The 10,664-nt window shown below is 45.6% G+C and overlaps 1 protein-coding gene across 4 annotated transcripts in view; it reads left to right on the top strand.

The window, feature by feature from the left end:
* Nucleotides 1-22: 22 nt before the first annotated feature.
* Nucleotides 23-10,664, top strand: part of PIK3CB (phosphatidylinositol-4,5-bisphosphate 3-kinase catalytic subunit beta) — a 99,403-nt gene continuing 88,761 nt past the window's right edge. For all 4 annotated transcript variants that reach the window (XM_017728840.1, XM_017728836.1, XM_017728839.1 and 1 more), the window contains exons 1-5: nucleotides 23-236; nucleotides 2,671-2,831; nucleotides 3,662-3,808; nucleotides 3,974-4,188; nucleotides 5,050-5,148. The gene's annotated coding sequence lies outside the window, so the exon portion shown is untranslated. The remainder of the gene's footprint in view (nucleotides 237-2,670; nucleotides 2,832-3,661; nucleotides 3,809-3,973; nucleotides 4,189-5,049; nucleotides 5,149-10,664) is intronic.

The raw sequence follows: 10,664 nt of genomic DNA, 5'->3' as shown, positions 1-10,664 counted from the left end.
GCCGGCCCGATGCCCCCGCGCCCGTTCCTCCCCGCCGGAGCCGGGTGAAGCGGTGGCTTTGCCGGCACGGAAGTAACAAAGGCATGGTCAGGATTTCGGTCTCAGCAGATCTGTGTTTGTGAAGTGTCGGCTATGCAGGGGCTCTGACTCTGCTGGAGTTGCTGAACGACAAGAACACTGCGAATCCGAACACTCGGTGAGCTCGGCAGGTGTGAAGAAGCCTCAGCAATGGCCAGGTGTGTGGTCAGTGGTCACTCTGTTACCTGTGCCCACCCTCTGTTACCTGTGCACACCCACTGCCAGGGCTGCGGATCAGGTCCCGAGGGCGCTGTTGCCAACTGCAGTGGAGCTGAGCTTTCTGCTCCATCTCTTGTTGAGGAGAAGTCGAGTGTTAAAGTGCAGCCCTGGAAAATTCCTGCCCCCTGGGTGTATCATTCCCAAGCCTGAGGTCCTTAGGGCAGCTGGCATGCTCTCCACGGGGATTTAAAAAGGATCATTTACAACTACCCAATTGAATGTTTACTACCCTTGCCCCAAGTGGAATCGGGCCAGCTAATAAATACACGTACAATTCTTTTTGGAGGAGTCTCAGCTCAGTTGAAATCTTGTGGAAAAGGGTTCCATAGGTTAACTATGTGCTGTGTAGAAAAGGATTTTATAATTTAAAATGTTGCCTTTCAAATTGCATTGAAGTAATATTGTTCTTGTATTATTAAAAGAGGGTAACCAGTCAGCCCAGAGCTTACAGCAGGACTTAAACAATACATGTTAGTGGCAAAACATGTGTAGCATAAACAGGACTTGGGTTACTGTCTACTCTTGTTAATGTGCAGACTTTCTATAGACTCACTTTAAATTTTGCTGTGAAAAGGTATTTCTTTTCTTCAGATTTGAGTTTTCTACCCTTTCCATTTCCTTTCATATCCCTGTGTTCAAACATCAGGACAGGAAAGAGCCAAGCTCCTATCTCCCGTATTGAATGCTTCTATCAGGTCTTCTTTGACTCACTTGTTCTCTCTCCTGGGAAATCCTGGTCTTTCAGCCATCATTTGAAGTTTCCCAGGCCCTGTGTCATAGGCATATTGTGAAGATGAAGAAACCGACAGCTTCAGGGCTAGTGTTTTACTCTGAAGGAGGCAGGGCTGTAATCTCCCTTCCTTCTACTTAACACTGCTCACGATATTTTTCCACAAGCTAAAGAGTAGTTGTTATAATAACAACATAATTACAGCTGTAGAGTGCTCACATACCTCAGGTTCCTACAGAGATTTTTTTGTTTTGCTGTCCTGTACCTCAAGCATCCCAGGCACCCTGTTGCCTTCATTGACCATATTCATTCCCATGACGGCTCTCCAAACCTGTTTGCAGTAATACCCAGGTAGATTTTGTCCCAGCACCATTAGCTGTGAGAAGCAATGTCTGAAAACAACTATGCCTTAGTGCTTTACTGAAGTACAATTATCTCTTTAAGTGCCCAGACTCAGCTGGCCTTTATTTTATCCCTGTAATTGAAATTTGGCTTCGAGTGTTTCTAACTACAACCAGTAAATAGAGGCAAAACCCAATCCTTCAGCAGTAATTCATTCACCCATTGTCCAATAATGTCTCCAATGATTCATTTGATGACTGTTGCTTGGCCATGGAAGAGATGGGATGACAGGAGCACTGATGAAAATTTGCACCTAAAAGCAAATTTGGAGCTAAAGCACCTAAAAAATTTGGAGAGTACATGGGAGATAAGTGTGTATTGGAGATTGGAACATACATTTCTCAAACGACTAGGAGGGGATGGCAAAACGTGCATTTTTAAATAAGCTAGCATCCAGATTTTGTTAGCCTTATTTAGGGTTACCCCAACAGGCCAACTCTCAGACTTTATTGAAGTTTGCCATTGTAATGACTAGATTTTCTTCCTCTTTGGATTTTGTCCAGGGAAAGCAGGGAGCAGCTATCAGTGAGTTTCCAGTAGTGCTCTGAGTAGAGGGTATGGCCAGGACATACAAAAATAAGATAGCATTACTCATTTTAAGAAGTGGCAAAATCTGGCCTGTAGATATCACGGCTATTTTCCCACTTATCCAGAGTATTGGTCACATGCCAACAGAAAAAGCTGCCAACTAAAACGTTTAAAGAAAGGAAACACTGTTTGAATCCTGGCAGTAAATGTTTTCCTTCCCCTGAAATATGTGCTGAACATTATATAAAGAAGGAAGACTCAGGAGTGTCTAGTGAGGTTTAACATTTTGTAATCATACAGATGAATTTGTTAATATTTTCACACTTTGTTCTTTTAGTAGATGAACATTGTAACTAATGTTTTTAGTTAGAAACAGTACTTAAACACTGAAAACAAGAGACAATGTAATGCAATTGGATAAATCCATTAAAAAGGCAGCAGTATAGCTTTAAAATGCCAACACTGTGAATCCTTTGTCAGTTTAAAATTCCTTTGCTGTTCTGCCACTTTCTTTGTTTCTTTATGCTCCTGTTTTTCCTTGTAACTGAAAACATCAGATGACCATGAGGGATGAATATGCAGCGGTGCTGCCTCCCAGGATGCGTAGCTGCAGCCTCTAAGCCCAGTGTTACGCAGCAGTCAGGATCCACGTGGCCAATTGTTTTGCAGACATAGTGGTGGCGTATTTATGTATTTCTGAACTTGTTTTTCAGGCTCTGTGGCCGCCTGCATATCATGAAGCTCGCTGCTTGACAACAGAAATAAAGCACTTGTCAGGCAGAAGCAATGCGTCAGTGCAAAATGGAATTCGCAAGACTAAAGTTTACACGAGGCAACAACAAAATCTACTGTGCCATTCTGTTAGGCAACAAAGGTAATTTGTTATGCAACATAATGAGGACTTGTGTGTGATAGGCAGCAGTGGCTCTTGGTTACAGGGCATTGACATCAACAAGCACATGCAGAGCTCACATATAAGAGAATTGCTATACGTAGCACAGAATTCAAAAGCTTGGTTGTTATTACAGGGGTTCTTTCCATCTTAAAATTGCAGAATAAACAAACACATTGAGACTGGTCCTGCAGTCCTTTATGGTCTGGGTAGGACCTTCTTCATTTCCTTTTGGGTTAGTCTGTGTCTCAGACTTGACCGTCAGCCTAGGAGCCACGAGGACAGGGTCACAAGTGTCATGCATTTCATGTGGCTCTGACACATTTGGCAAGCCTGCCAGCCCACACAATGACAAGGGAAGGGTAAGTGCAGGGGGAGAAGTTAGACACAGTCACAATGCTGTTTACTGCTGCCCAGAAGTCTGTGATGTCTAATCCCACGTGTTCCATTGCTGCAGTTAGCACATGCACTCCTTTAAGCCAGTTATCCTTCCTGTTGGGAGGCAGTGGTCATCCACCTGTTTTGCAGATAAACTGCAGTTTGCAGGCTGTGTACAGAGCTGGGAATGGAGCCCTGGCCTATAAAGCAGCAAGGCTCATCTGCTTTGCCATATCACCTTTTAAAGTAAATCTACCTGCTGGTGTGATGGGGCCTCTTGATGATGACTTAGGCTGCTCTCTGCCTCCAGATCTGGAGCTAGACCCAAAGATCCTGTTTGCTGACATTCCAGTACTGTCTCACAACTGCTTGTGTAACTCACTGTGGGGTATGTGTTCTCCTGGCCCACACTGAATGTTTCCCTTGTCATCCAGCTGAAAGAGAGAGTCTGGAAGCAATCTCTTCCTGAGAGCTGCAAGGGAGAGAGTGGGCTCGAGCTTCACTGATGAATTAATGCAGGAGAAATAAGGAATCAAGACTGTGCCACATGGCCTGGAGAGGACTAAGCTGAAGATGTGTTGGTAACCTTTGTCCTTGCAATCTGTGGGGTTGGTTCTGGTTTTTCAGTGTATGTGTAACATTGTACCTTGTGCATGATATTCTGCAATAACCATAGTCAAGCAAACAGTGTAATTCCATGAGTGTTGTGTTAATCTGGAGCAAATGGTTGCTTTTTGCCTCAAAAGCCTGGTTGGCCAGACCACGTCAGGGGAAGCTGCTCCTGCAGAAAAGTCAAAGACCCCAATTACCTGGTGTGCTGTGCCTTCAGCATCATTGACATTGTCAGGATGTTGGAGTTCTTTTGACTGTGCCAGTGACTAAACAAGGGCCTCATCTGTTTACTCCTGCTCAAACAGGAGCCCAACTTCTCAGCACAGTTACAGCAGCAGTACAAATAAGGGTAAGCTACTAAGTTAACCACTACCTTGGTCAAGTTACTTTACCTCTCAGTGACTTGGGGTGTCTAGGACAATCATCACTATGAACTTGCTCTCTGGTGCTTGAGGGTTTAACCAAACACACTGAAACAGCTAAAGAAAAGCGGTGAAACAAGCACTGCTTTAGTGGTTTATGGTGTAATGTTGGACATGACACTCAGGTCAAGTTATTCAAACTAGGATGAGATTGAGAAAAATGTTGCTTTTGGTGCTGGAGAGGTACCTGTACTGTGCCAGGTGCCTGCCATTCAGCAGTGGCCTCCTCACATTAAGAAGCAGATGGGTTTGTCTGGCCCCGTTTTCTTATGCAGTTTTTTTTTCACAGCCTCTTGAACAATAGGGATCTAGTCCTGACCGAAATATTTTAGGAGCCACTGTGACAGAAATACTTCGTGATGATACTGGTTATTTTAATTTAAGACATGTTAATTTAATTACCAACCAAAGTAATTAAATTAAGTCTAACCAAATTAATATTGCATCATAAGAAGCACTAAGATTCCATACTGTGAGGATAAGAAGCAAACAAACCAACCCTTTCATGCAGAAGATGCATGAAATGCTATCTGCCATTTGCATAGCAAACAAACCAACCCTTTCATGCAGAAGATGCTATCTGCCATTTGCACAGATATTGTGTACATAATTAAAGCCATCCTTAATGTGTAATGCTGTTATTGCAGCCCTTGCTATTTTGTAGCAGTTGGTAGATCTTATAATGAATGAGTATAAAACTATCCCAGGGACTCTATAAAGCATTGCAGTGACTTTGCAGACAATGATCCTCTTCAAGTAAACTCCACAAGCATCTTTGTTTTTCCCAGGGAAACATCTTGTTAGCATCTGTCAGGATGGCTGCCATTGTGCCTCAAGAAAACGCTGATCCTGGCAGAGTGTGGGCCCTGTGCACAGAAGGCTCCCAGGTGAGTGGCCGGCTGGCGCTGTGTGCAGGGAGTCCACAGTGCTCGGTGTGTTCTCCGCAGAGCCGGTGCTGCTTGGCCGAGCCGCGGGTCGCGGGGAGGTGAGCGGCCACGCCAGACAGCCCCGGTGAGCGGCTCCCGGAGGGGCCGCGCTTGACTGCGCGGCGAAATTGTGCAGCGGCAGCGATCCCGTGGCAGACGTGCCGCGGGCTTGTCTTTCCGCCTGAGTGCAGCTACTTGCAAATGTCCTGCTGCTTCTTCCTCTGCAGCCCTGCTTTCAGGACCGTTTCAAGGTCAAGGCTGTTAGCAGGGCTGTGAGTGCAATGCTGCCTCTCAGACGGCGAGGCCCGTGGTACAGGAGGGATTATTTCCGATGCACTTGGGCAGTACCTGGTGCACTGAAATGTTATTTTCCCCACAACTCGCTCCTCCTGCCTAGCAGCTGCACGGTTTATAAGGCACAACAAGATGAAGGAGCAGCTCAGTAATGTTTAGCTGAATAAAGTATCGTACACAGAACTTGCGCTGCTGCCATCAGCAGATTACCAAAATGAGAATGAGTACAACTCTTCAAAAACCAAGTTAAGAAGGATTTTCACATGTAAGTGTGTGGACTGAGATCTGGTATGGCAGCAAGTGGATGTGTGGAGCTGTGTGTTTTAGGCCTCTACTTGTGTCTTCAAGGTGCTACATTAGGGTCAAACTCATATGGGTTGGGATGCTGGAATTTGCTCCTTGGAAGGAAGCCTGCTGCCTGATTTCTCCCTGTGTGGATAGGGTTTTTTTTTGCAAACGGTGTGTCTGTATTGCTTTAAAGTCAGTGTTGTGCCCAAAGTGCACCTACAGAAAAGCCTTTTCAAAACGAAGCAATTTTGACCGTCACAGGATTTGATTGAAACCATTAAGAGAGGCAAAAATTAATAGATATTCCTTTATTCTGCTTGCAGCAGATGCTGCAACAGGTGACTGTCAGAGACAGGATGGGTGTGGCTGTCAGGGGCTGACAGGTGACCAATCAACTTTAGTTCACCTAATGGGTAGTTTTTTATATTGTAATCTAAAGCAAGGTTCAAAGCAGGTGTGTTAGAAGTATTTGCCAAGTGCTAGGGCTTGATAAGTGCTGTGAGTAAGATGAAACTTTGAATTAACCACTTTGAAAGTCATAACAGGTCGAGTAGCTAATGAAAAATTAAAGAACAAAAGTAGTGGGAACAGGAGAGTTCCCACCAGAGCAACGAGGCGATCCCTGACAGCAGCCGGCAGCCCCTGCAGGGGCAGCTTGTGTGCTCTCTTCTCACAGCCACTTGCATCTTCTCCTCCCAAGACTGTGGCTTGGCTTAGCTTTCATTTTGTTTGTTGTCAGTACAGGCTGATTTGAATATGGTCCGAGTGAAAACAGTTACAATCTCAGGATCTGCCCCCAGGAGAGTTTCAGCTGTGTTTTCAGAAGTGGTCATGCATGTTGTTGACAGCAAACAGTTCTCTCCTGGTAGTCAGTTACCTCATAGCCCAGCCTTTCTTATTTCTTAGCTACAGAGCAAGAAATACTCAGAAATCTGCCGCATTCATAACACGCAAAGATCACTTACTGACAGGGAAATGTTTCAGAGTGATGTACAAGTTTTCCCCTGCATTTCCTTATCCAGGACTTGTGATTGCCACGGGGGACTGCAGACCAAGCAGCCCTGGGGAGCAGTGGCAGCTCTGCCTCTCAGCCTGACACCTCTGTCCCTTTGCTGGCCTGGGTCAGCTCATGGGTTACTCTTTACACTTCCTACAGGGCTGCTCACTACCTGAGGGTCGCTGCTGTGCTGCTGCTGTATGAGAATGGGCAGTTTGAGGCTGCTTCTCGTCTTTTGTGAAAGCAAAATGCTGAGCACCCCCATTCCCACAGTTACCCCGTGCCAGGGCAGCAAAAGCTCTTGGTGCTATTGCCAGGCATCAGTCTTAGCACTTTGTGTGCATCTGGGGTTTTCTTGTAAGGCTCCAGATCTTTAAAGTTATGTTAAGAAAAGAAAATGTCAACTGCAAAAACCTCAATACCCCCCCAGTTTTAGTCCTTATAAAAAAAGTAAAGAATTTAAATTAATAATAGATAATAAAATATAATTTTTACCCTAATGGTTGCACGAAAAAAATTAGAAATTAGATGCAGCAGTAACCTAATACTGTAAGCAGAAATTAACTTATAATTAATAAGAAAAAAATCATACTTTAAAAGTGATTTTCATGTTTTTAAATGCTAAGTATTGCCAATATCATCTCTTTAATGACTAAATTCAAGATGCTGATACTGCTTTCTCCTCCAAATAATGTTATAACAATATGTAAAATATGTTTAATACTGCTAGTTCATTAGAATTGGGCAAGCATAGACAAGCAGAAAATGCAGAATAGCACAAAGCCAATTCCTTGTGGACTTCACAGGACCATCAGAACATTCTCACTGCTTATCAGAAAATATGTAAATACCTCCTGGCTCCCTTGCTTGCTCAGATAGGGAGGCAAGATCTTTTCCGTAAGCCTTTTTCCAGGAAACTCACCCTTCTCAAGGTGTTTGGTGAGAAATGATAGTACAAAGAAAAAGCAAGAAGTATAAAAGGCAACACTAGATAATGACAAGAATACAAAGGGATCCTGGGAAGCAGCGAGGGAGGGGCATGGGTTGTCAGGATCTGAAGAATGCTGAGTACACTGATAAGGTGAGATGAAACTGTGGCCAGGAGTATGTAAGTTAGGCCAGGCAGACAAGCTGTCTGCAGGCTGAAAAATCCAGCTGTGGTAGTGGACATGCAAAACAAGATTTCTTCATGGCAAGGGCACGAAACTAAGCAAGTCAGGTTTGTCTCTGCAGTACCTTGGTACCTATTTTTACCCGTTCAGGCAATGCTTAGGTGCCACAGCTGTGTTCAGTGCATATGGAACAGCCTTACTTGGACAGCATCACCTGTACAGGGATGGCTGGTGGAGGGTGGAAAAAGTGAAGTATTAGCCATGCTCTGTGGGAGGAAATTGGAAATTTGGATTAAGGAACTATCTCAGGGAACTAACTCAGTGAAGAATTAGAGCCAGCAGTGCCTTGATGCTCATTGTTCTCTGAGATTTGACATATTAGCTCCCTTGACGTAGATGGTCATACCAGAGCATCCAAAGGAAGTAGAGTCCTTTCTAAGCAGGGTTTAACCTACAGATGCCATAAAAGCTACTGATAAAGTGCTGGCAAATGTCAGTCATGGAGAACTATGCCTGCAAATCTGTCAATTCTGATGCAGATATAAACTCAAAAGCACCAACAGTCACTGAGAGTTACTGGTGGAAAACACTTCCCTAAGGTTCTGTTTTTCCTAGTTGCTCCTTCTCAGCTGCTTAGGTTTTCATCACATCTGCCATTGATTCATATAGGTGCTAGGACAGGTGCCTGGATAGATGCCTCCATTTAGATTATTAAACAACTACTTCTAGATACAGAAGTGAGTACTGTCCCTTCTGTTCTGAAAAAAATCAAGTGGAAATATCCTTTTTGCTCGAGGAAGGCAGTTGTTAAGAAGTCACAAGTACATTGGGAAAAGAAGCCAACCACTGTGTTTTAGCCTGGATAAGCTCACTCATCCTGTATGTCCAGTGGCAAAGAAGCTTGCAGTGGTGGGAAGGTGGGGGTGATGGAGAGACTACCATGAGTGGGCAAGGGAAGGGGGTGTCTTCCTGTGGTGTGGGTTTATGCCAGATAAAATTGTGACTGAACTCTGACTTTACAGTTTCTGTGACTCCAGGTGGAAGCCGTGTGTACAGAGTGCCCCAAGCACTTCTCCATATGTGAGGGTGATGTTGCAATATGCTGATGTAACTGGTAGGCACAGATGCTTGTCCAAGGGGAGGGGAACCAGCACCCTGCTAGAAATGGCAAGGAACTGCTGCTACCTGGATTTTGTTCTGTGTCATTGAGGAGGGACAGCTTTGCTCATTCCAGAGGACAGGGGCAGGGAAGAGATCTGGCACTGAGGATCCCCAAAGCAAACCCATGCGCATAGAGAGGAGCCTGGGAAAGGAAATTCCAGGTGGAGGGCACTTCAGGTTCCTTTGTTCTGTGACATTGGTTTTCCTGCCTTGCTCAGAACCTTATCTGTGGCCAGCACAGCTGTAGGAGAGGGTCTGCAGTTGCTGTTGTTCATTGCAATCTATTGCCCATACCATGCATTAAAAGAATGCCAGGCTTCAAAAATATAATGGTGCCAGGCTTTTAGCATATATTCCAACTTTGTAGGTTTGAAAATTCTCATTAAACCTTTCTGCAAGTACTACAATTTACTGGAGATCATTAACTCAAGTTCTGCTGCTGAACACCACTCTTGCTGCTTAAGGAATACAATAAAACAGGAATATGAGGTTCAGCTTGCCCTGTGGGATGTTTCAGGCCTCCTGCTAGGGCATTTTTTGGATTCAGGCTTTTCTTAGAGACCACGTTTGCCTTTGGTTCAGCAATTGAGGCCACTCGTTCTGTGGGGTCTGCTTACTGTCCCCCTTTTAGCTTTCTAGTTGTCTTATGTTTGCTGGCAGATACCCTTCTTTTCCCACCAAATCAAAGCTGCAGCCTGCAAGAGCAGAGTTTTGTGCTTTACCACCTGACACATTGCCAGATGTGATGACTGGATTTGCACATCTGTCACCACTACACCTGAAGTTACAGTTTTTGACTTATTAGACCACCATCTCCCAAGCAGTGGCCCAATCTTCAGGGAAGGTTGACACAACATGCTGCTGCAGAGGAGAGTGAAGGCCTTTTTTTGGTTGGAGGCCAGACAGATGTCTGTGTGGGCTGTGGGCAGCTGGTTTCTGCTGTGCATTAGTGCTGGGCTGACTCAGGCAAGGCAGAATATCCCCTGGTCTTGCAGGGTGTGCCTGTGGGATGCCCTGTGTCAGCCTGAGGGGCTGGCAGGGGTTTCTGCCGGAGTTTCTGTGGTAGGTGGAGGCCTGTGGCATGTGTGATGTTTGTGAAGAAGGCAGGCCCCGTGGGTGGCTGGCTGGCTGAAGGCCATCCTGGGAGCTGGCTGGGAGGAGGAGGTGAGGGATGGCAAGGAAGCAGTGCCCTCAGTTGGCTGTGGCAGACCTGGGCCCTGCATCCCCCCACATGTTACCTGGTGCTTTCCAGGCAGTTCCTCTGAGGCAACTGGAGGCTGGCATGAAACAAAACAGCAGATTTTATTGCAGTAATCACCTTTCCTCAGAGAAGGAGATAAAGGAACAGCTGGGTAACATTTGGCATGACTCAGTATTTCACTACCAAGAGCAAAGTCATGGCTGAAAAGATTATGCTTGTAAACTGAGGGGGCTGGCTGCTCTTCTGCCCGGGGCAAAGGTACAGTGTAGCTCTGGGGCACTGCCAAGCTGTGCGTGGCAGTGGTGGTGGCAGGCTGTGCGTGACAGTGGCAGTAGTGGTGGCAGGCTGACAGGCTGCGTGTGGTGGTGGCAGTGGCAGGCTGTGCGTGGCGGTGGCAGAAGTGGTGGCAGGCTGTGCGTGGCAG

This window comes from Corvus brachyrhynchos, unplaced genomic scaffold (genome assembly GCF_000691975.1).
Source record: "Corvus brachyrhynchos isolate BGI_N302 unplaced genomic scaffold, ASM69197v1 scaffold223, whole genome shotgun sequence".
Taxonomy (NCBI): Eukaryota; Metazoa; Chordata; class Aves; order Passeriformes; family Corvidae; genus Corvus; species Corvus brachyrhynchos.
The sequence above is the reverse complement of the archived record's forward strand: the minus strand, read 5'-3'. Positions and strand labels throughout refer to the sequence as shown.